General features: G+C 39.2%; 1 long non-coding RNA gene across 2 annotated transcripts in view; it reads right to left on the reverse strand.

The window, feature by feature from the left end:
• Positions 1-22939, reverse strand: part of LOC125700417 (uncharacterized) — a 47814-nt gene extending 24875 nt beyond the window's left edge. Inside the window, exons 1-2 of one of the 2 annotated variants that reach the window (XR_007379923.1) lie at positions 22852-22923; positions 18244-18309 (exon numbers count right to left, since the gene is read on the reverse strand). This is a non-coding gene — a long non-coding RNA (uncharacterized LOC125700417). Of the gene's footprint in view, positions 1-18243; positions 18310-22851 lie in introns of both variants that reach the window. The other variant, XR_007379924.1, reaches the window with a different exon arrangement.
• Between the last annotated feature and the right edge of the window lie 2958 nt (positions 22940-25897).

The following is a 25897-nucleotide window of genomic DNA, read 5'->3' on the forward strand; positions in this document are numbered from 1 at the left end:
ATTTCAGTTCTGAATTTTTTCTCTTTCCCTAACCAACAGAATTTTTCCTGGGTAAACAGGTTAAGCTGTGTCACTACAAGGCCAAATACTTTCCTCTCTGTGACAACACAGAATGGTTTGGGTTGGAAGGGAACCCAAGGATCATCAAGTCCCAACCCCCTGCCGTAGACAGGGCCACCAGCCTCCAGATAAGGTACTAGATCAGGTAGCCTAGGGCTCCATCCAACATGGTCTTGAACACCACAAGGGCCAGAGCATCCACAGCATCCCAGCACCTCACCACTTTCTCTGTAAACTACTTCCCCCTGACATCCGATTTAAATCTTTCCTTTTTAAGCTTAAAACCATTCCCCTTTGTCCTATCACTATCTACCCTTGTAAAAAGTTCATTCCTCTCCTGTTTATAATCCTCTTTTAAATACTGAAAGGCTGCAATGAAGTCTCCTCGCAGCCTCCTCTTCTCCAGGCTGAACAAGTTCAGCTCTCTCTGCCTGCCTTCATAGACATAGTACCATGCTGTTCAGTTACATTCACCAAAGGCAGCCTAAACTCAGACCAGCAGAGACCACTGACCAATAATTCATACTTTGTATTTCTACACACCAGGTTGTCATAAAACTAAAGAGCAGGTGGTCCACAGAGAAATGAAGTACGTGGGGACTCCTTTTGTACGCTGGCAGTTCGTACCTTGCAAAAGCCGTCATGGTTCACCTGTGTGAAGTGAGTTTTGAGGATGACAGGAATGACACAGGACCAAACTGCACACCTGTGTTTAATCTACTGCTAAAGAACACAACAGTGTTCCTACGTGATGAAATACACTTATTGGGTGTACTTAGTTATAAATGAGGACAAAGTGTAGCTATGTGCTGTGCTGCTATTTAATACAGAGAAATGAGGCACAACAATTTTAGAAAAGCAAGCGATAATGAGTGTGACATTCAAATGAAACTTCCAGAGTCTTTAAAAATAAGAATATAATTACCTGACTGAAATTGGTCCAGAGCACAGAAGATATCAAAACAACCAGGAGATAGTTAATGAGCACGACCTTGACTAAAAAATGATGATTTTCTCCAATGTCCATTAGATGCAAATGATTATGTTAGCATTTTAACTACGTTAACACTAAGAATCTTCTGTAGGAATACATAGATATGTATATACATATTTGATGCATTATATTTTAATTAGATTCATTTCCTTCTGACAGCAAAGCTTCTGTTCACATGTCAGAAATGGAGATTTATTCCTAATCCTTATCTTGTAAATGGATTATAACATGAAATAAGACTTTAAACAGAAACTATATCTCTATTCAACTTGGAGAAGTCAAAATATACACCTTCTCAATTCTTTACATCAATTATTCTCTTTTTAATTAAAGTTAGACACAATGATGCCCTCTCCATAACTCTACATGTATATGAGGCAAATAGCATATACAAATTTCATCATTAGAAATGAAAACAAATCTCAGGGACTTTCAGAAGGCAAAAATGTAAAAAGAGTGAGACTGATACAGCAGCCATACATACTTGGGCCCACTGAATTTGCATACACAGAACAGATGCACAGGTCATTACTGCCACAAAAATAAGATTCCTCCCATAAAATAAAGTAATAAACACACACAAAAAGAGGCAGATCTAAACTATACTTTGATTTTCAGGCTCATATCCATTGCCATTGTTCATGTCATATAATCAGAAAGTAAATTATCCCATAGGAAAAACAGGGGCAGCTGCGCTCCTCACTGAGAACACAGTAAAGTTCTTACAGTACTGAACTGCTCCATTTTTCTTTTTTTTTGTACAGCTCACAGATAAACTAATCCTTTACATGCAATCATGTCAAGTGATGCAGTCATGCACAGGGTGTGACTATTTGCTTATTACTGTAATTAATAATTGGGTACTCCCATAGGTATGTTCCAAACTCAGAGCCCTACTATGCAAGCAGAATGACTAAGTTATGGAAACTTAACAGTCGACCTTCTGCTTGTCCTTCTCGAGCTCTGCATTTCCAGGTGAGGGAATTAAAGTGTTAACATAATTACATATTACATACAATATAAGCTCCACTTTGAAAGCAACCATATCTTGCTGGTTGCCTACATTACTTGGCTTGTTTTATTAGACAGACCTGACACAGAGCTCCCCCATGCTAAGCACAGATCAGGGCAATCTATCTTTGAGCATCCCCTTCCTGCTTCTTAGTACATCCACTCTCAGTACTTCACCGGACAGAGAATCAACATCACTTACACAGCCCCATGTTTTTTGCCTCACATGTGCTTTCCCAGAATCTCTAGAGCATTGCTACAGAACACATTTTTGCCAGTACAAGTTCTTCACAAAGATGACACGATTCCCTAAAATAAGAGAGAGACGGACATAGAAAATTCATGTCTTTCAGAAAGAAAACAAAGGCAGTGTGCTTGAGGCTAAGTGAGACTCACACGAAGACCATGAAGCCTGTAGAATCAGCTACTCACAGCTGCATTTGCCTGTGGATACAGTACTATTTCATCATCTACTCCACAAATACTCAAAAACTACTTTCCCTGTAAATATTCATAAGCTGCAAATTAGTGGTTTCACAGCTCTGTTCCCTTTCTTTTCCTCCTCCAAGCTGCTACAATAAAACCTCACTTGATGGAATTCCAGTCAAATGTAAGGCAGGTCTGTCCCTTGATCTAAGCTTATGTATGTCACCTCTCCAGATTATTTAAAATACTGATTATTCAAATATTTCTGTCTCTGAATGTCTCTGAAACATTGCATGCTTATGTTGGGACTGACAGCTGGAGAAAATAAATCAAAATCCCAGAACACACTGATAAAAGGCTGAAAGAGTAACTCTGTGGCTGGATCAAAATCTGCAGTTAACAAAAATATCACACTTAGCAGATAGTTCTTGAAAAAACACACACCAACTGTGTGACCTTTAGACAATATCCTTGTACAATCCATACTTGTTTTACACAAAGAGAGATGCAGCTTGGAAATCTTCTGCATACCATGTTGGAGCAAAACAGCCTCGTGGCCAAAAAATAACCTCTGCACCAAAAACAAGGTGCTTAAAGAAACACCTATGATGCTAACAGAAAAACTAAAGGTCTGACCAGGATCTGACTCCCACACAGCCTCTGTATTTTAAAACACTAAATCCCAGTCCTGCACATTTTCTTCCTTAAACTATGCTTGACAGAAGTCTGGAACAGGCTCACTAACGCTGAATTGACACCAGAACTGAACTCACAGAGCAGACTGCAGTATGGGAAACCCATTCTGGTACTGAAAAAACATTACCTTCAGCTGCTCTGCCGACAAAGCTCTGTGCATACTCAGAGTTGCTAAGCGTGCTATCATCTGACAACATCCTCACCACAAAGTCACTGCAGGTTCTTTTTGTAATTGCTGGAAAAAGAAAAAAATATTCCAGACAAGTGAAAAAAAGTCTTCCAGGCTCAGAAACCTAATTAAAAAAATTAATTTCTTTTCCTATTTAATCCGCACACCAAAAATAATAACCCCTGTCATTCAGTTATAGACAGTAAACATAGATGTCTGATCTTTCCACAGCATTGTTGTTTTTCTTAAGATAAGAACAATTATTAGGAAAAAAAAAAGTTTTTGAGGTTCCTCATGCTTACACACGTGCAGACCCTGTACTGCCATCAGGCAGCACTTCCTAACATTAGGAGCTCAGAAGATGAAGGATAGCTGCACATAGATCTTCCCACTGACATTTTTGTGTCAGACTCCAAGGTGTTTTATGGTGTTTTGGTTTACACGCCCTAGGAGAAAAGCAGGAGCCACAGAACCTCAAGCAGCAGCTCATTCCTTTTTCTTCACTTCCTCAACACTTGCTTTCTCCAGCAGCTAATGTCATTACCAGAGACAGCAAAAGTTAAACACTTATGCCAACCCCAGGCAGACAGACAGAACCCTTTGACAATTCCCCTGAGAGCTCCATCTGCCTGATTCATTTTTCAATGAATTAGAAAACTGAAGTATACTTTCCTATAAGTAAAGATGATGCTATAGTTCTGCATTCCAACTGGCTTTTCCAATTTATGGCTAAATTCCCACATAAACAAATTCAATTTGCAGTATGGTTTTATTCCACCAGCTTTACCAGTGAAGCTAAGTAGAAATGTCATCAATGTTTGAGTGATTGTTGGATATTATTCATTTAATACAAAATGAGTACTAAATAAATTGGCAAATTAATCAGCTAATTATGTTATTACCTTGAAGAGATTTGAGTTACTTCATGTGAAACTATGGCTTATTGTTGTATAACTTTGATTACTGTCTAAATGTACAGATCATCATGAATGATCCTAATAAAAACAAGATTAGTGGATAATGGAGACAGGGTGGATGCTGGAGATGTTGCTGGCACATCATATTTAAACAAGAGATTTGAATGAAATTGAGCTGAAACATGCTCTAGTGGGGAGGAACAGGTGGTCATCAATAAACTTCATTTATAGAGTACTGTTATTGACAGTATGTATGCTAAGAAATCATGAGGCTGTTTCCTTCCACAAATTTGACTAGGACGAGGTTCCTCTAACAGTGTACTGAAAGAAGCCAACCAGCTGTAAGCACACAGGTAAGTGAAGAATTTTCTCATCAGAGTTTAAAAGATTCTATGAAAATTACTTGCTCTTCTCTCCTAGAAGAGACGTAGGAACATGCATTTCAATGACTGGCAAAAGGCCTGAGAGAGGGCACAGAAGAATATCAAAGTGAATCAGGCAGAATTTGGGGACTGCAGAAACCTGAAAAGATTTGGAAGGAAGCATCAGATGCCTGGCACTCCTTGCTACTCTGTCTTCTCCAAATGCTCCGACTCTATGAACATGCTGATAATTCAAATTATCATCTACAGCATGTGAAGCTGAGAAATCCTTCTGCAGTCAGCCTTAAATTCTATCATTTTGCAGATTTCTAGAGGTAGACATTTCTAGACACAAAGGCCAGACTGTTGCATTTTTCACTTATTGGCCAGAAGGTTCTTAATTGCTCATTTATTAAATACACTCTATGTCTGTGTTTATTAGCATATTGTCCAAAAATACATTTCTATCTACACAAAAGAACTCATTATTCAAATGCATTTTCTGAATAGCTTTCCAGCCTCTATAATTTCCTTATTTGCAGCATTCTGTATTTGAGACAATGCCAGTATCCAAATGTTGCATTTCATCTTTATCTACTCCCAATAGAACCATCATAACTCATAATAAGCAGCTCTGAATGGCAGGCTTCTGACGCAAACACATGAATTACGATTTAGCTTAAAAAAAAAACTCCTTGCATTTAACATTTATAGTACTGTCAAATGTTCGTCTAAATCAATATATTTTCCATCTGAAGAAAGTATGAGATGAAAAGGGTAAACTAAGTCAGAATATTTTTTAGACTGACTCAGTCACTCTTTGTATTTTATGATATTTGTTACAATTAAAAAAACTAAGAGTTCGGCCAATAGCATCAAGAGATTTGAAGGGTTTCCCTGTCCTTGGGGTGCACGTTTATTTTCTCCTCTAAAGACAATACTGTGGGACAAAGTTAAATATTCTCCTCAGATGTTATATTTGCTGAGTGAAAAAAATAATTGCTTTAGTGACGAATATGATTTCTACGGGTACAGATCAAGTTCTACACTAAAATGGTTGCAACATAATACACCAAGGCATGCCTTCAGTTTTGGGGAGGATTATTCATCCAGTTATGGGGTAACTTGCTTGTGCCCACATGTCATCCTGATCACTAGCTATTTTACCTGCAGAAGACTCCTGTACATGTACATGTTTCATTTGAATCATATCGTTGCTTCAGCAGACAAAATTAAATCAATACCCTTGAAAGTAAAACTAACTGAGTAACATTTAAATCATCATTCCATACTTGCATGTATAAGGTGGTTGCACACCAAACTTTGCATTGTCCCACAAAGGATTGGAAAAAACGTTTCCTACATTAGAATCATAGAATAGCTTGGGTTGGGAGGAACTCTGAAGATCACCGAGTTCCAACCTCTGTAACACTGCTGGGGCCACCTCCTTCTAGATCTCCTTTCATTGTTAGATAGCAGTAAACAAATGAAACGCATATAAAAATAAATGTATTGAGCTGCTTAACCACAACCCTGCCAAACTGGTTGCTAGAATCACTTTACTCAAGAAACAGAAAGAAAGAATGGAACAGGTTTTGGCACAGCTATAGAGAGCTCAAATGCTCACCAAATTCTTGCATTAGGACTACAGTACACTTTTTTACATCCAGATTTTAATACATGGTACAGAACTTCACAAAGCTCCTGTCTAATTCTAGCTCTTTCCTGATATCAATGGAACTTGAGCTTTCTCTTGGGACAAGCTAATCCAAAAAGGTGTTTCTCCTCTTAAGTTTAAAGAAGTCTGCAGAAAGTTAGCTACAAAGGAGACAAGAGGCTTCTGTGACACAGCTGAAGTTATGGAAGAAAACATATTTAATAGACAAGCCTAATGCTTTTCTTGGTGAGAATACTAAAGCAGCTGCCAATTCAAGTTTGCATCCAAACTGTCAAATATAATTGCTTGTATACGTAACATAACAAAAATCTTTATTGTTGAAGTTTTAAAAACACTAAGTAATATAACACCAGCTTTTACAGCATTAAAAACAAATAATAGACTTATGTCAACTTATTGTATTTAGAGAAATGCAGAAAATCCATTAGATTTCATTAAAGACAGACAAATTGTTAAATGGTTTCTGCTGCTTTGATCCACACAAAAGACACAAATCATTTCTTGGAAACATTTCCAATTCAAACTTGCCTCCTTAAAATAAGCTTTTCAAACTGTGCATTAAAATAAAAGCTATATTCAAATGCAAACACTCAACTCATAATTTCTGCATGTTGATAATTGTATTAATCGGGTAGCAATCTGTGCATCTGTGATATTGTTGTGACCTCTTAAGCTGAAAGCAACTTCTAATAGGCACTTTGAAAATTCAAGAGTCATTGACATGAGTGCAAGAATGTTCTATTTGCAAAGAAACGTGTTCAGCTGGTAAACAGGAAAAAAAGAATTCAAGATAATCTGAAAGATGAAGCAAACAAACTGGCACCAAATGAGGCATAATAAGAAAATGGAGTAGCAAAAACAATTTAAATGGCTCTCCTGCTGCCAAAAACCAGACTAATGTAGAAGTTTATCTGCTCTTCCTACACAGAGTGTATTCCCCTCAAATGCTTTTATTCCAACCCTACTGCATCTAGAAGTCTAGAAAGGCCACATTCTATTTCTGAGTGAAAAATGAGACAGGCAAAAACGAAACCAGAGACCTCCCACAAGTAGATCCAAAAGACTTGAGAAACAAGTCTTTTACAAGACTTTTACAAGCCAATATTAATGGATATTAACCAACTGAAAAACAATTCAGGAAGTAATAAGGTTATGATGAAGATTCATACTCATTAAATACAAGCCTTGATCAGGCAAGAGGATCCTTTTTGAGAGCACTGGAAATGGGTACACGCAGGAACTCTTGCAGTAAGAGGAGGACAACTTCCTGACTTTCTATGCATACTGACAGACCAGACATGATGGCAAGCAACAACAGGTACAAATAAGTGAGGTGACGTTTGGGGTGTTTTTCCACTGTAGTTGTTTTTCTCACTTGCATTTTTTGTTTGTTTAACTGAAGGGGAAAAACACTGCTAAAGAGGCAGTCAGAAGGGAAATGGAAGCCTCGTACTTCTCCGTCTTGAAAACACAGCCTCATTTAGCTATTTCATGTATGCAAAGCAGAAAGTTCAATATTTATTGTCTAAACAGTTAAAATGAGTGTCAGCCCTTACATCTCTTCAGTAGTAAATAGAATAATCCGCTCCTCGTGAACAAAAAAGAAATAACGATGATATGGCTCCTGAGTGCTAAGACGACATTTGGAAAAGGAATATTTTATCTGAAAGTGACGAAGGTGCAAAGAGCCACAAGACACTCCAGGTGCTTTCAGTAGTCTTCAAAAGGGACGAGGGCATCAGACTTGTGCCATCTCACATCTAATAATGTAACTTGGGTCATTCTGAAAGCCATCCCCCTTGGCTGCATGCGTAGCAAGTCCAAACGATTTTGCTTAGCACCAGGGCAAGAACTCACTTCTGCCTAGAATGCCCTCAACTTTTTACTTTATTATGGTATAAATATTAAGGAAAAGAGTAAATAAATACATTAAAAATTACATGTCCTTAAAGAGACAATAACTACTCCTCCTAATTATGAAATAATTTACTGAAAACTGAAATTTATTCACAAAACAGATTCCATATTCACAAGCTCCCTTGCTTAAATCCTGACTTTTGCATGGACAGCAAATTTGGAGATCCGAATCCAGGCAGAATTTATAAAAATGTGTAAGAAGGAGAATGAAGGAACAGCAAAGGAAACAGCAGTTATATAGGCATAACTACATAGTTCCATTTTTTAATTCTATATTTAATTACAAAAGGATATAAATAGTACATAAACAAGATTCATATGAGAAGTACCTGCTGGACACTACTTAGCTGTTACCTGGCAGCAATTTACTTCAGGATCCACAGTTAGAAGTTTAAATGCAAGAGTTGAAGTCCTGAGAATTTGAAGATCACCTCCAAGTTGCAATTATTAATCCTCCCTTTAATTTTTTTAATCAAATATTCAGTCAACTATAGTTGATGCTGCCATAAATTCGTGTTCTGAGGAAATGGGTACTGCTCCAGTGCCAAGCCTGAAAATAACATTGTTGTTGATGGTGACTAAAATTGGGAACTCTAAAGACGAGCAGACATCCCTGTGTCTCTTTCTCATTCAGAAGATATATTCCCCTCCAGGCCCTCCCCCCTCCCCCCCCCCCCTTAAAGCACAAGTGAATAGGAACCAGTCTTTAGCAGAATAGAGAAAGACAACCCCTATGAGAGTCTGCACCATTTTATCAGTTTATTACTTGCTTATATATATTACTATTATTCTTAGAAAGAGCTTATCTTCACTCCCCTCTGTGTCAGGTATTATCATCAAATTTTAACAGCTCAGCGCTGCTCCTGTGCCTGAATTTGATTTCCTACTTCCTCAAACTGCTACTGTATTCCTTTCAAAGAAAGGGAAAAAGAGGAAAAGGAAACAATCAATATAAGATACAACTTTCAAGCAGAGTTTCCACAGTATCCCAGTGGTCAAATTGGAAAGGGAAGGGCATGTAGTTGGAAGATAGGAGAATGCATAACAGATATGGTAGCACCCAGCAGCTGGGCATCGAGGCAGAACTAGAAACTGCTGTGGCTGTTTTCATTTACAGCTAAACACTTGGAATATTATGTTTTTTCAGAAATAATTATGACCAAAAAAAAAAAAAAAAAAAAAAAAAAAAAAAAAAAAAAAAAAAGAAAGAAAGAAAGAAAGAAAGAAAGAAAGGAAGGAAGGAAGGAAGGAAGGAAAGCTACACAACTCTTCTTCTTCTGATAGTGAATGCTTAAAAAGAAATGGAGAAGCCTGGTCAGTCTCATGCTATTTCCCACCACAAGGCTCCTCTGCACCGTTATGCTTCGCCCATCAATGGAACTACAAGCAACAATAGAAATATTCACTTCTCTTTACTAGTATTACCCAGGAACATCTCCAGCACCTGGGTCTCTCCATGCCAATCCTTACTCTAATATCACCTTGGACGACACCCTTTCCTTTATCCTCTATAGAGTATGTATTTTCTCAGCTTTTAGGTTTTGTAATTTAAGTACTTGCACAAATAAATTTGTTCTCTTAACAATAATGGTTTCTATTTTCAACTTGTGTTTATTACAGTTATCTTATTAATTCCAGTTTTGAATGTTGCATGAAAAATTCTATGAAGAATTCTGAAGCTTCTGTACTTAAAACCACAAAAACTACCAAACGCCTGTTTCCCAGGAACAGCAACTGCCATAACATTATAAATGCTATAAACTTCAAATTCTGTACCAGGAGAATATGGCATCACTGCTACCAGTTAAAAAATAGCTAATGTGCTTTAAATGAAATAAATACTTGAAAAACTGAAAGGAAATTCCTGGAGTTAATTCCAATTAAATCCATGAACTATACAGGGAACAAGGATGGCACACAGAGAAGAGCTGGGGTACATCCTACTAAAAGGTTGTGGTTATTAAGAGAAAGTAAGGAAACAGAAGCCTATTCTCCACCCACCAGCAGCAGACCCAGTTGTTGTTAACTAATGATCTCGAGACAGAAGACATACAGAAAATCAAGATTATAACTGGAATAGACAGGAAATAACGAAAATGAACTCAGAAAGCAAAATTGAAAAGACAAGGAAATGAAATGGAAGAAGGACATTCAAAACTATCATGCAGTGCACCTTTGGGTAACTAAACATTTAAGTGCCAGCCTGATGAGAGGAAACTTAGTTAATCTTTCCTGACGAGCCTCTTGTAAGACTCTTACTCTCTTACTGTCTTATTGTCTTTCTTACTGTCTTCTTGTAATACCTGTTACTAGAGGAAACTTCTGTAAACAGGAGGAGCTGCAGAGGAACAAACAGGTGAAAATCTATCAAGAAACCAATAAAATTGCTTTAGGCAATTTAGTCATAAAAATTCCTCCAGCTACTTTATCTTCTCCACCAGTGTTAAGCTTTATGGAGCATACCATCAAAAGGAGCACTGTTGCACTGGCATTGACCCTACTAGAGTTTGTGAAACTGCGCGGTGTTTGGCTCTAAATGTGTTTGTTTCTTCTCTTCACAAATATTCTAATCCCTCATAACTCAGGTGCTGTTCCCCCAGTTAGAGGAGCACATTTCTCATTTCTTCCCTGGCAGAGTTCTATTGAAGTCTGGAATGACTTGATTACGTTTTCACTGAAGTCTTCTCAGGCAGCACCTCCAGGATGCAGCTCTGATAGCAGCAAGGCAGGGCAAGGCAAGGAGAAACCTCATCACTTGGAAGTTTGCCTTAAAAAGACATTACCAATAAAACCTCTCCCCTTCTCCTTCAGAAAGCATATCAGATACTTCTGAAGCAATAACTTCGGCTTGCTCTGACATCCTCAGTTTCTCCTTGATATTGCCACCATTGGGAAAGGAGGAACAGACAGGAAGGGGAGAAAAGAACAAGACCAATGAGTTTCATATTCTCCTGGTCTACACCCAGGAAAAATTCTGAATGCAAAATACTGAAAAGAATATGGTTCAATGTAATCACAGTTTGGTGATTGAAAGGGCTCTCCTGTTTAACTATACATCACAGGCACATTTCCTCAGGGCAAACTACTCCATTTCCTTGCTCATGGCTTACATAAAAATTGGAGCTAGCCTCTCCCTTATGGAGCAAAGGGACCAAGAATGAAAGTGGTTTACTTGTGAGGATGCAGGCAGCCTATCACAGCGATAGCAGCGTTGCTAACAGCTGACCAGCTTTCTGGCTCCTCCCTTCCTATCAGCCTTCAGGCTAGCACAGCACTTCCCATGGCACTGCAGCACCCAAACAGCTCACTGGAGGAGGAAAGGCGAGCCAGAGCTGAAGGGCAAAGCAGAGCCCTGCGCTGAGGTGAATGCAGCCAACTTACTGCCAGGAACAGACTCTTTATTCACATCATGGAAGCACTGGGAACAACTGCATGAGTGATTTTTTTTTTTAATTTTTACTTTATTTTATTTTTTTTTACTGCTGCAATGAGAGTTTTCTTACCTTCTGAGAAGCCTTCTGACCTTAAGCCAACTCTTGTTTTTATTAAATGCCCTTCCCTCTGCATTCTCCACTCTCAACAGCATTCCCAAATTTATTATCCGTCACCCATAATGAGGAGATAGGGTTCTATGCTGGAAAGGAGAGGCTATATGAACATCCTATTTCCAACCTCTCATTCAGAAATCATCACACAGGGAATGTGGTTCTGTGTCCTCTCCCACTGTGTGGCCTCTAAAAGCATTAATGGTTTACAGATTTCCTGCAGGAGTTACCTAAAGACTTCTCTCCTTAAAAAAAAGGCACTCCTTTTTGTTTTTCCTGATGTAATTTCTGTCTTCTAAGGGGATGAACACTGTGCTTCAGAATGCCAGCATCAAAGGATATAGCAGAAGCCCAGCTTTCCCATGCTTGCTTTTCATGACTTAAACAAGAGCATGTTAAATTGATTTTCAATAGAACAACCATTTCATGTACACAATCCATAGATTCCACAGACCTGAAGAGCAGGGCGCTCTGGGTTCTCTCCCAAACGGGGGAGAGAAACTTTTGAGAGCTGCTGCCATAGCAGTTGGTTACGACAGCCATGCTTTAACTCCTTCATCAGAAGTGCAGTACATCAGTGAACACACTCAAACAGCAGGTCACAGCAGCTCAAGGAAATATACACTAAAAACAAACAAATACATATATATATATATATATATATATATATATATATTCTGCATATATATAATATATGCAGAAGGCACTGACAAAAATACAGAGCTTAGTCTCTGAGAATATAGGTCTTTTTGTATAAAACAAGGTCAACACTGTGTGCTTTGTTTTACGAAAAAGAATTAGAGCATATTTTTATTGAGTTCAGTATGAGCACAGCAGTTCATTTAATTGAATACGTGTAACAATAAAGAGAGATCCGAATATCAGATCTTTGTAGGAACAGTGTTCACATTCACCCCTCACACATCAGTAACCAGTAGACAAATCAATCACAAACTGAGAAGCACTTGAGCAGGCTGACTGCAGGAAACGGAGGGCAGTGGCACAAATACGCGTTACACATTCTGCAAGGTTAAACTAACGTGAAGTAAATCCTTCAAGTTATGTAAATAAATTATAGTAATGTTGTCTGACAGCTTATATTAAATAAGATTAATTCAGTAAGCATAAAATACGCAGGATACTTTTCCCACTAATATGTCCCTGTGCATCTTGTGACATGCAAGGCAAAATGTAACACCCAAAGAAGATTCTGCAGTCTCCAAGCGCAGAGAAGTGAGTGAAAGAGCTGCCTGTCCTGCAGTGGCATCTCTCTGCTGGTTCAACTGCCGCTCAGCCCACCTGAGCACACTCCAGAGGCACACAGCACACCCACTGCCAGGCAATGCCTGGAATTCTGCAGAACTATTGGGAGGGTCAGAAGCTCGAGAAGTGAAGCAGACTGCTCAGCCTTTTACAGATTCAGATGTAAACCGGCCCCCAAATAGGCTTATAAACTGCTCAGGCTGCAAAGCAGATACAGCAAAGTATTTCAAAACAACTAAGAGGACAATGAATTGGTTTTGAAAAGTTCAAAATGCTCCATCGAGCATTTTTAAAACCAGATTCCATCTCTATCAAGATTTTAAATACCAAAATTCCACAAGGAAACAAAAAATCAGAGCAAAGTACCAATATAATTAACAGTGATACTTCCATTTTCCTGTAAAATCATGAAAAGCTTTCTAACCCAAGATACTCCTATGAGGGAACCGATGCATTTCCATCAAACTTCCTATTAAAGATTTTATCTTTTTTCGTACCCTCCCCCTTTCATCTGGCTTGGCACCCAACCCTTCGAAGTTTCATACTTCAAAGTATGAACCTGCTTTTATATACAAAAGAACGTACTTCTGTAAAAACAAAGAACCCCAAAGACACACACACAGCTACAGAACAAGCAGAGCAAGCCACTGAACTCCTTTGTACTTTTGATGCTCAGACCTAACCCTTTTATCACCAAGAGTATTGGGAAACCACAGACTGCAGACAGCAGTAATCACTTTTAAAATGGGGAGAAGGATATTTTCAGTAAAGGAGTAGTGTAAAAACAAACCAACAATCACTTAATTATGGATCACTCAAAAATTAAGGACTATACAACATATTACCTTCATCGAATTGAGATTGAGTGACTTTATCGATCTATCTGTTTGCAGGCATGAATTCAGCAAGTTCTGCTCGTTTGAAATAAATAGGCTTAATCTTACTTTTTAATCTTCACTTCAACTTTCATCTTAAATTTCCTGCTTTCAAGTATCAAGCCAAATTGACTTGATGCTTAATGCTTGATAAATAATGAGCCTCTGAATTAGCCTACGTGTGATAAGGCGGCGATCCCATTATTTCTAACATTCTTATAATCAGGCAATGATTAAATTATTTCTTACAGTCCTTAGCACAAATGCAAAAATACACTAAAAAGATCCTTAAGAAAGCTCCCCACCATGTTTTTTTATTAAATGCCCTTAATTTGAGTGTTTTATCACATGATTACACTAGCTAGGCCATAAGAGTTTATTTTAATGAGAATAGGAAGAGCTCTAACAGTAGGTGTTCTGTGTATCTCTTTGACATCTTTATAACCATGTGCCATTTTGAGTGTGATTAGCTGAATAGCAACCATTAGCAAGGTTGATTAATACTTCTAAAATATTCTACATCTTTGGATAGCACTCAGTTTACTTTCCTTGAGAAACAGACTGAACAAAGACTTCTGCTGATCTCCACCCGAGGACACAGCGCAATGAAAAGAGTTCAACAAAAAAGGGACCTGAAGCTCAGCTCACTGACATTTCTATTTACAGAATTCTGGACTCACATATCATACCCAAGGACTTATCTTAATTAATATCATTTCCACGTTACAAGTGTGAACACAGTTGAAGTTAAAGAAATGGGGTGGCAGGGTGGTTTCAGTGCGTGCCTCCAGGACACTGCTATCAATAGCAGACACCTATTACAGAGCTGAGAATCAACATGAAATGCCATTTAACATCCTATTAAAAAAAAAAAAAGAAAATCTTCCACATATTGAGCTTGCAGAACAAAGCAGTGCATTAAAAGCAATGATAAGGGTATTAAAAGGTAATATTTGATGTATGCCTATCTAGTACATTAATATTGAATTTGGCTGTGATATGAGTTCCACCAGTTAAAATTACATATTTCTCTTTTTCCTTGAATCAGAAGAGACAGTTACAGGAAAAATCAATAATCTAAAGCCTACAAAACCAAAAATCTCCTTTCAGCACTTAGATACCATGGTGATAAAGGCCACGAAATAAAGGTCAGAAATACATAAAACAGACATTAGATGCAGAAAAAGACATTTGTCACGTGAAGTGGAATTAGTCATGCCTTGCTCTTACAGAGGTTTGCCATGGGAGCTACTCCTGCTGGTACAGCACAACCTCCTCCTTCCGTTAGCCCACAAGTAGGCACTAAGTGTCTGAAGTAGGGATATGTGACTAATGGACATCTTCTGGTGGCAGAGTGATGGGGAAAACTGGCTTTGAAGACAAGTAAACAATTTTCTGTCATTCACTCAGACTCAAGGCTAGCAGCCATCCATAGGAAGACACTTCTCCAGCACAACTTTTGGATATTCCATGTCTCCATACACAGCAAATTATGCATCTTGCAGTTTTCCATGAGTTTGGGAGTTGCTGCAGTTCTTTACAAGCAGATGAAGGTTAAAGAATGTACAGTGGAAGAAGCATTATGAAAGGCACAGAACATGCCTTCCCATGGACCCTACTGTCCACATATCAACAACCAGTTAGATACTGATCCTAAAACTATTACTATCTAGCCAACTCTGAAAATAACTAGACACAGCAAAATGTTACTATTAGAGCAAAACATAGGGTATGAAGAACGGCCTTCTCCAAATGATGAGCAGGACGTAAGCTGCCAGCACTGTCTCAACAAACCCAAACATTTTCAGCTACCTGCTCTGCCTTGCGCTTGCTTGCACCATGTTAAAACTGAAGCAACACAGACTGCTTAGCAATTGTCAACTTCTGCCAATGTTAATCTCCTTCTAGAGTACTGAAGAAAAGCTGTTTGGATTCCCTTCAGCGCAGTTAAGTCATATTTCTATCCCACATCTAGTTGTTACAAGAACGTACGTGAACATGACCATACTGCTGTTCATTTCTGTATTTTGGATAAAAAAACCTGAAAGTAGTTACAAGGCAAATTCGACATGGAGAAAACAACTGTAATTTGTTTTGTTCACCTATAATTTTCAGACCTGGCTCATCCTGCCAACTCAGCCCCCTGTCTGAGGGATGGAGGAGGTTTCCAAATAAAAGACTTGTTATGTTTTATTGAGACCATGTGCACTTGACTGCAATAGAGAAAACATGCTAGAGGAATTTATTGCGCTCGCAGAAATGTACTTGGAGTTCGGTTTATCACTGGTAGATAGCACAACTTACTGGCTTCTTCACATTTGTATATACTCATTTTATTGTATGAAGGCAAAAGGAGAACCTTAAGTGTCTTTATCTAATCAGAAAACAAGAAAAAGTTTAGAAATGAGATTGGGGGGGGGGGGAAGGAACAAAAAAGAGGAAAAAAATAAATCCCACAATGAACTGGATTTGTTGATTTAAATGTAACTAAGGTGTTAGGAGAGGTGTCTCCTCACCTCCACACCAATTCTTGATGTGAGAAAACATCTCTTCTAATTACAGGAATTGCATCAGGAAACAGTCCTCGTACAGGGAAAGGCAGGCAGCAAGGCTATTGGGGGCCCTGAATTCCCTGCTGAGCTTCTCAATATCTGCAGCTTGCTGTAAGGATAAAGGGACAGAAAACAAGACTGGAAGAAGGACTAAAGGACAAAGCGACAGGGAAATGTAACGAGGAATGTCAGTGGACAGGGGAAGAATGCTGAGGCAGTAACATTGATCAGCAGGCACAAGCAGAAGGAGAAATTGGGAAAAAGGCAAAAGGGAAGATAAAACTTTCCAAGAACTGGCCCCAGTTTCTAGTATTGCCTTCTAAAAAGCTGCCACACAAGAGGGCAAAGCAAACACTTCCAACAGACTTTCTTTAGCCTTCTGAGAAAGAGTGGGAAAATTGTGTTTTTTTAATATGTATAACTCACTTCTCTCTTTCATTGCTACCCTCAAAAAGTCATATTCATCAAGACTTTGACAACTTTAAAGAAGCAAAATTAACTTTGTGACCTAAGCACTAATGGCAGCAGAACATACTGCTCCAAAGAGAGGGGATCTTTCTGAAGTAGAAAATAAATTGAATAGGACAATGGATATTAAGGTTACATTTATTTTTGAAAAATTAAACTGGTATGAGTCTGAACGGTTTATGCACAGGCTCCAGTAAAGGTCAAGACAAGGGGAAAAAGTAAACAGCTCATTTTATTACCTACCATGTAAGAATCAGAGTCCTGCCAAAGGAAGAAATATCCTCTTTCATGCATACATCTTTTCTTCCCTCATCCCTTTAGAAAAGAGTGACACTGCTTAGGAGACAATAATTCAGTGGATTCCCTGTCTGCAATCACTTTGTGCCTCTTATGCGCAGGGTGCTGCACAGCAGCTGGTTGCAGAAGGCAGTGCTACTCCAGGCTGTGCTGATACCTGTGCTGTGAAATGCTAGAGCCACAGTGGTGGTGAGAGAGCCTTCACAAAAGGAATAATTCCCTGTTATTGTCAGACCACTTTAGCTTTTATCTCATTATGTCAGAATCTTCCCCCTGCAAGCAGCTTCCCTCTACAGCCCCCTGCAGTCATGTAAATTTGTCTATAGCAAAGCAGATCCTAACAAATCTTCCCTCACTCCATGTACATACAACCGTACCGTATTTCCGCAGAACATCACCCTTCATTTTTTGAGGAAGAGAATAAAATCACCACCAGCAACAGCACCTGCTCTCCATGAAAGAGCAATGTGCACGTTTGTCATTTTATAGGGAGCAAAATGACTGCCAGGACTCTGGGCTGCTCTGTCACCACCCATGCTCACCCAGCTGAAGGCACAGAGAACACCGTCCTCACACCTAAACACACACGGTTATGTTTGCTTTCTAGCATAGAAGTGAGGTTCTTTCTTCAGACCTGATGGAGTGAGGAGTTAAAAGTAGAACTGAGGGGGAACATTTCAAAATGCTTCCCAAAATGCTTAGCAATATGTAGATGACTAGTGCTTTCAGCGTATCTTCATTACATCATCTGGCAGCCAACACTAGGGATGAGCAAGATAGAAAAAGCGTTCAGAAGTGGTCAGGAACTACAGCCATCACTGGATTGCTTCCATTAAAGCAACACATATCAGGGCACGGTCAAAGCAGCTTTAATTTTGACAGCAAATAGGTTCTTGGCAAGGTTTTGGGTCAGCAAACATGTTAAAGTGGACAACAGGCACATTCCTACCCATACAGCTTGGCCTGGCTATTACAACAAGCAGTAAAGTAGTTGTAATAGTCTGCCTTATTACCTCCAGAATGTAATTCCACCACAGTGCCCGTTTGCTCTGTCCTGGGTACACTTCATCTGAGCAGCTCTGCAAAGAAATGGAGAGGACTAGCAGCTTTTACCCTCAGGACAAGATAAATCCAGTATCACAATCATTTAATGAGGGCTACAAATCCGACTAAGTGCTTTTTCATTTATAAGCCCTAGATAAAGGGGCAGGAGAAACTACGTTTCCCTTCCAGAACGCTCCAGATAAAGACAATGCCAATTTTGGCCTCATGACAGTGTGTTAATACAAGATGATCTGCAATAAAGCCTTTCTAAAGAACACCGCAGAGTATACATTTTAGCAATTATGCCACAAGACTGGTGTGCTTCAGCAGCACAATCCCCCACCATTACAGCCACGCTTAGGTGAGGAGTAATCACTTTGCCATGATAATGCTTCAGCATTACTCTTCCATTTACGTAATGAACAAGAGTTTCAGAAGTTTGATTTGCCAGAAGTTGGAGCAGAACCAGGCCTGACATTCCTTACTGCTGACACCCAGTTACTCATTCATAAAACATTTTCAGGAAGTGTTTCTCCTTACTGGGTCAGTCAACCAAACATCTCAAAGAATTTTGACATCACCTGGATCTCAACAGAATATGTTAAATTAATATAGAGAAAAAACTGGATTACAGAGCAGTTCCCATATTCCTCTTACTCAATCTCTTCTTTTTGAGACCCGAAAAAGAACAACTGGATAAATCTGGTATTACAGGACACAGATAATTATACTCTCTGCACAAGCCACAATGACCTTCTCCAGATTCTCTCACTAGGGGAAAAAAATAATGTTTGTAGCATCACCTTCACACTGTATATATTGAAGTATCTTCATATATCAGTATAAACCTGAAGAAAGAGTGAAATATCTACTGAGATGATCAAGGACAGGAACACAACCCAGGCCAGGTCCAGTTGGCAATGTAGTCAAGTTTATCACTCAAGTTTAGAAGTGAAAATTAAGATTACAAAAAATAACTTATTTTTCCTTCAGGTCACCCTTGTTCCTTCTCCTTCACATCCCACCCAACTACTGCCAACAACAAGCACCACTCCATGAGAACACAACCTCCTCACTTACAAGTTCCCTAATCCATTCAGGGCTTTACAGCCTGCTTTGGATGTACATCTCTGCAGTACTTCTGTAACATAAAGAGCCTTTTTAACAACATACACACACACGAGTAGTCTTACACTACTTCAAAATGAATTTACACTCTCCAGAATTGCACTGAATGAAGAATAGCCAAACAACCACGTTTGCATGCCAGCTTTTCTGACGAGAACAGTAAAACATTCTGTGCTTCTTTCAAAAGGGAAAAAGTGCATATATATGCTTTTTTTCTTTATCACCTATGATTAGCTAGCAACCAAACATGTCTCTACACCTAAACTGCAGAGCTAATACTTCTCTTTTTCAGCTGACAAAGCAGGGCTGAGGAAGAGTTTTCCCAGTTTCAGGCTGATTGTCCTCAGTCTTCTAAAAGCCACGCTATTCCTTGCTGGGTTGTTTATGTTAGAAGTGTAGGACTCAGAATCCAGTAGTATAGTTGTGAATTTAACAACTACGTAAAATTGTCAAACCTACTTGCCAAACAACACAATGAGATGTAAGAAAAATAACATCTATCTGTATTTGTCCTCCACTTCCACACTGCCATAATCTGTCAAGAGAAACAATGCCTATGAATACAGTCTACATTCAGATGCACTGTGAAAACCCTTCAGTAGTTAAAACCATGCTATGTTAGTCAAGGTTTGTACCTTCAACACACTGTGCAGTGCTCCATCATAGAGAGAAATAACTTGGTAGTAGCTTTACTTTACAGAGAGCTAATCGCACATTAGCTGGTATTATCAGCACAGGTGTTGAACTAGTGAACCATGGGCACTTACCCCCAACTCCCTTACAAACATTGTAAGAGCTGATAAGAGGCTTGTTATCCAAAGTGACAGACAGTACATGTTTATTTTTCCTCTTCCAGATGCAGTAGAGCAGATTACATAGCACTTCGCTGTGTTGCACAGCGTCAATTCTGCAGCATTGAGCAGAATCACAACAGGTGGTGACAAGGAGTAGCATGATGGCATTCAAGATGGGCAGCTGGGTTTGCTTGTAATTCAAACCCCAGTGTGCCCTCCAAGTCCTTATCTAATGCCTATAGTCAGTGTCACACCAACAAAGACATACATAGGCCTAAATACGTAAATAGTTCCCTTATGTATAGACATTTTCTAAGAGCTATTTGTTTCAGCAATCAACGCTCCTTTAAATGGTTCTCCGGTTTAAATGGTTGCATATGAACATCTACATCTTCATGCTCCACTTTACTCTATCATGACTACAAAAATCCCTTCATGATGACTAAATTTGCCTTTTAGTTGAACAGCTCATCTACTGGAGGAGGGAGGGAGACAGAAGGAAGGCATCAATTGAGCAAGTGCAAATTATGATACAGAAAAAGCCTTTGCACCTTTTAAAAAGGTTCTTAATCAAAGAAGTCATTCTCAGCACTTGAGAATCTGAGAAAAAGCTTATTATACGAAAAGTGCTTGATAAATTGGGTACCTTAGGTTTTCCCTTGAATTCTCAAAAAGGACTAAAATTACTGGAGTGCACAACACAGAGCTGTGCAGCAACAATTCTGCAGACAACATCATTCCTAATTACAAATGCATAGAAAAGAAAGTGCACATATCCCTCCCTCAGGGATACAAAGAAAATAACAGAAAATGTTAAGACAACCTCAATGAAAAGTTGCTATCTCTAGTGTATTATAATCTAATCTGAAGTACTTAACAGAACAAGACAAACTTTTACTTGCAACTTAGATCTTCAAGCTTATATACAGTGTTCACAGAACTTCATACAGCTTTGTAGCCCCTTGAATCTAAAAGATACTTTGGCAACTATCATGTCCCTTGTTTTAAGGCCCAGCCTCAGACCTATTCAGGCACAAGAAAGCAGAAAACATCACTCGGCATTGCCAACACCAAGTCAAGCTAGACAGAGCCACACAGGTGGGTAGCACTGCAGCAACACCCAGCTGGTGAGTCCTTGCCTAGCTGTACCTGTGAAAACAGCAGGCAACTCTTTTTTGACAAATGCATTAAAAAACAACACCTGTAACTTTTGCCATCTGGTCTCCTGACAGTGTATTAGTTAGAAATGAAGCTAAAGCACAAGTTGTTAACAATGAAATATAGTTTAAATTCTGAATAAAGATATTGAAAGCACATTGATTTATCAGTTAAAGATTTCCAGAATCTTCAAAGGAAATAAGGAGGCTTTTGCCTCTTTCCTCCTGAAGCAGTGAGTGTTAATGTGGTTTTGGAGACAATCCAAAGATGTCCTGGTTTCCTCAGCTAATTTCTTAGATTCCTCACTGCAGCAGCAAGGCTAGCAAAGTAAGAGCAGTGGGCTGAACTTTATTTATGTGAGAATCAGAAACATGCAACAAATCTGTTCAAACTGCCACAAAGACAGCAAAACACGACAAAATTTAGGGTGAAGTTTTTCCTGAAAAAATGATGCCTTGATTTACTGAAATGCCAAAGACTTGCTGTAAAGACTCACAAATATCACATCTAAAAGTTTTGTCCAGTTTGAAATAAAAAGCGCTGATTGACAGCAAAAATAGGTCGTTGTTAGCAATCAACATGCTTTGTTTTTCAGCCTCTCTGCATTTTGTGGACAACAGCCCAGATTTGGGCAGATTATTTCATTAGGGGAAGCTTACAGTTTAACTAAACACAGCTTTCTCAACAGAAAATTGGTATCAATCATTTCACATTTTTAAGCAGTCTGAATGATTCATCTCCAGGAAATCTGTATGATAATCTAGAGTTACAGCTGATCAGACAGAATTAAAAAGAGCAAATCACTCCATTTTTTGCTACTTAAACTACAGTATCTTGACACGTGTACAAGAGAAAACAAATCCCCAAACAGATCTGAGTTTTGTTACTGATTTTCCTTCTTTTTACATCACAAAGTTTAGTTTGCAATACATTCACCATCTTCACTTATCTGTAGGATAAAGCAAAGTCACAGCCAACTAGCATGACTCAGCTACTGCTTTATGAATGCTCCTATTTTTCTATTTGTAGCTACATAAATCTCCTTGGGGTTGAGATGTTAGCTGGATTCCATTGCTGGCATTCTGCATAGATTCAACTAGTCAGAACAAAACAGCTTATGTCTGATGGTGATGGGCTAGAAGGAGAAGAGGAAAGGAAAAAGAGCTTCTAAAAAAAAAAAAAAAAATTATAAATAGTTGAACATTCAGTCATTGAGCGAGGCTTGCCAGAACAACCATGCTTGTTCAGCATTTGACTATTTGTATTGTCTTGAACCTCAAAAAATGTGCTTCTCTAAACTCCAGTGTACTCAACTGGGCAAATATAACGGTTTCACCCCTGGAATAGTTTTAAATAGAGAGCCCTTGTTCTCTTTTTCAAGCCTAGTAAATATGAGCCACATCTAATCCCACTAAAAATACATATATCACCAATTAACTGAATCTGCATTTAGACAAACTTCTACAAGATATTATCTAGATAAATAAATAGCCATACCTGAAAGCACCCACGTAAAGGACCCACTCACAGGAGTCATGCATATTCTCAGGCTTAGAAACACAATGGGAGCAAATGGCTTCTACCCCCCCTGCCCCCAGCAGGGCTTTAAGAAACAGGTGATTCTGTCCTAATCAACAACATCTAGTGCTACTTCATACCCACACCTGATCACAGTGATTTCGTTTGCTCATAAACTGGGGGCAATACAGTGAATCCATTTGAAAGATGAGTTTTAATCTGCTTTGTGAATGAGAATTGTTGTTCCTATCTGAAAGAAACAAAAGGGCTCCCTGGCATCTGCAATCTTCTTCTCAGTCATTGCTTTACTTAGCTAAGGCATTGCTAGGTCAGACAGTCACTTTAAAACTAGAAGAAACCAGGTGCTTTTTGTATAAACATAATTAAGTAATTTAATGAAAATCTGGTGAGCCCATCTCTCTCTGAGAATATGCAGGGTTCAGTTCAGTGTATTTTTGCTTGTTTTTAAATGCAAGCTGCACTTTAATGTAGCTTTGCTGTCACCAACAGGTTGCCATGAGAATTTAATGCTTTTCCTTTCATTCTTTTAATGTTATTATTCAGACTAAAAATAACAGCGTGACTCACCCAGATTTACTCTTAGTGAGTACTGTTTTAACTTGTAAGAAGTCTTGTTATGTTTGATGTAATTAATGATGAAGTAGTTAGCAGTCTCTGACTAATACAGGCAAATCTGGTAGGGGAAAGCAGATTAAAGTTGCTACTGTTCAAAACATCACAGTTAAAGAGCGAACAAAAATACCCTGATTTTCAAATTGTAACACAGAGATGCACCACCCAGCGTACCACTTCTCGTTTCTGGGAGCACTTACTCATCTTTTGTTACAAACAGAATCATCTGTAGCCACTGCATGAGATGACTGGTTTGAAAATAATGGGATTTTTCCCCAGCCTTCGCTTTGCTTCTACTCCGTAAGTCATGTAAAATAACGTGGCTCAAAGAGGCTGACCTGTCTGTCTGCTTGGTGTTTATAAGGAGTTTGTCTCCATGGTATTTCAGTTCTTTATCTGAAAACAAAAGAGGAGGTACAGGAAGCCAAGGAAACCTTGAAAGGGAGCTGTAACAGTGATACACTCAAATCAGACTTGATGACCTAGGCAAATCCTGAGAGGCTGATGGCATGTCAGCCTGCTTCCTGAAAGCCCTGGGAACACCACAGTTCCGCCCCTGCTTCCACTTTCCTCAGGGCATACAGATCCTGCTCCAGCCTGATCTTACCACAGCTGAAGAGGCTCAGCTGCACCATCAGGATTCCGGTGCGGAGGGCAGTGCCGCAGCCTGACGGGCTCCATCAATACTCCCCCCATCCCGCCTGCCTCCTCCAGAGCTGATTAATACTACGGGCACAAAAAGGGACAGCTAAGTCTTGAAATACTTGCTGGAAATTGCATGATAGCAGCTGAGCACAAGAGATCAAGCAGTGTATTGGAAACCTGAAAGAACAGTCTGTGTACAGAGGCAGGCATTACAGAGCACCAGACATTTAGATCTAGGGGTCCATTTGCTCCTGTTGGGACCAAACTAAATCACTTTTAGGAATTGAATCATGTGTTTGCAGCTGGGACAGCTCAATTTGTCATGAGTTAACCTGGTGTTTTGTCCATGGCCTAAGTACCTTTTGTACAGAGTGCTCACTTTATCATGCACACAAGGGCTCAAGGACCACAGGAACAAAATGAAAAGACTGGAAAAAAAGACTTAGATTCTCACTTTCTTTACTCTTTTATATTTATGCCTATTTTAGGTTCAAGTAAATGATAAGGCATATAACACCTTTCTGTGACTCTGTGAAAAAAAATTGTAAGCCTCTTTCATATGGTATTATTTCAGCAATATCTAAGAGTATCAGGAAAGAAACAAAATTCAAAAAATCTGTGCTCTAGCACAGGGAAATTTAAATGACATCCTTGTTTTTTTTTCTAGAGCTCTCTCACATATCAGTATAGAAGGAGGTAAGAGTGAGAGGATTCACGCGTTCCTGCAAGTCCCTCTACAAGCTCCATAGAACTCTACACAGTTCAATAGGGAACAAGGGCTGCAAAAGTCCTGACACGCCACAGCCCTTGTGCCCACTGGTGGGGTTGGCAGCAGGGAGGCCAGAGGCTTTCTCTGTGCACAGCCTTCAGACCATGACAGCCAATTCAGTTTCTTCTATAGTTTCCAAAGCCGAAGTAATTCATGTCTTCCTTGGCTTTTTGCAACTCTGCTTTATCTACTCTGATTTGTTTTGGCTCTTATATTTTCCCTTCCTTAGACAGCTGTCTCCTTTGCTTGTATACTCATACTGTCACCAGATACAAGTTACTTCTTAGAAGGGCATATGGCACAGCAATAAATGGACTTCTGGAAAGCACCTTATGCGATATAGCTTATTCCTTTTGTCATGCAGGTTTAGCTACATCTGTTGCCAGGTCCACGAGGATAGTATTGATTAAACTACACCAGTAATGCCTAAGTGGCACAACACTCGGGTTCAGACAAGGCTGTAGAACCCTCCAGCAACTGCTGCTTAAATGGAGATCAGGGCAACAATAGGGAGAAACCAAGAGTGAAAGAATTTCAGAGCGGTGCTGTTAAAATGGCTTTGCTCCTGCAGCAGCTCTGTGCTTGCACACTTGCTGAGCTGATGCACCAGGAAACAGCAGAACAGAAAACAAACCCAAAAGAAGGAGCTCGCTCACCACAGGCAGGTCTCCCTGGTGTCCTCAGCTAAAATGTTAACCTGGATGTCTTTCAGGATAAATATCTCAAAGAGTTATTTGTACACAGTGCTGCAGTGTTTACCTTTTGATTACAGATCTTTACACGCTGTCCATTATTATTGAATGCCAGGATGAAAGGCAGCCTAAGGGTCTGAATGCAATGTTCTGTCACAATGAAAATACAGTAAAAGTAATGGCAGGCTCTGAAAGTAGACATACGCTAGATTGGAAAGAAATATGAGCATGGCGTCAGGGTTCCTTTTGCAGGATGCTAGGCTTCTGCTTCAAAAAAAAAAAAAAA

Source organism: Lagopus muta, chromosome 14 (assembly GCF_023343835.1).
Source record: "Lagopus muta isolate bLagMut1 chromosome 14, bLagMut1 primary, whole genome shotgun sequence".
In the NCBI taxonomy this organism is placed as follows: domain Eukaryota; kingdom Metazoa; phylum Chordata; class Aves; order Galliformes; family Phasianidae; genus Lagopus; species Lagopus muta.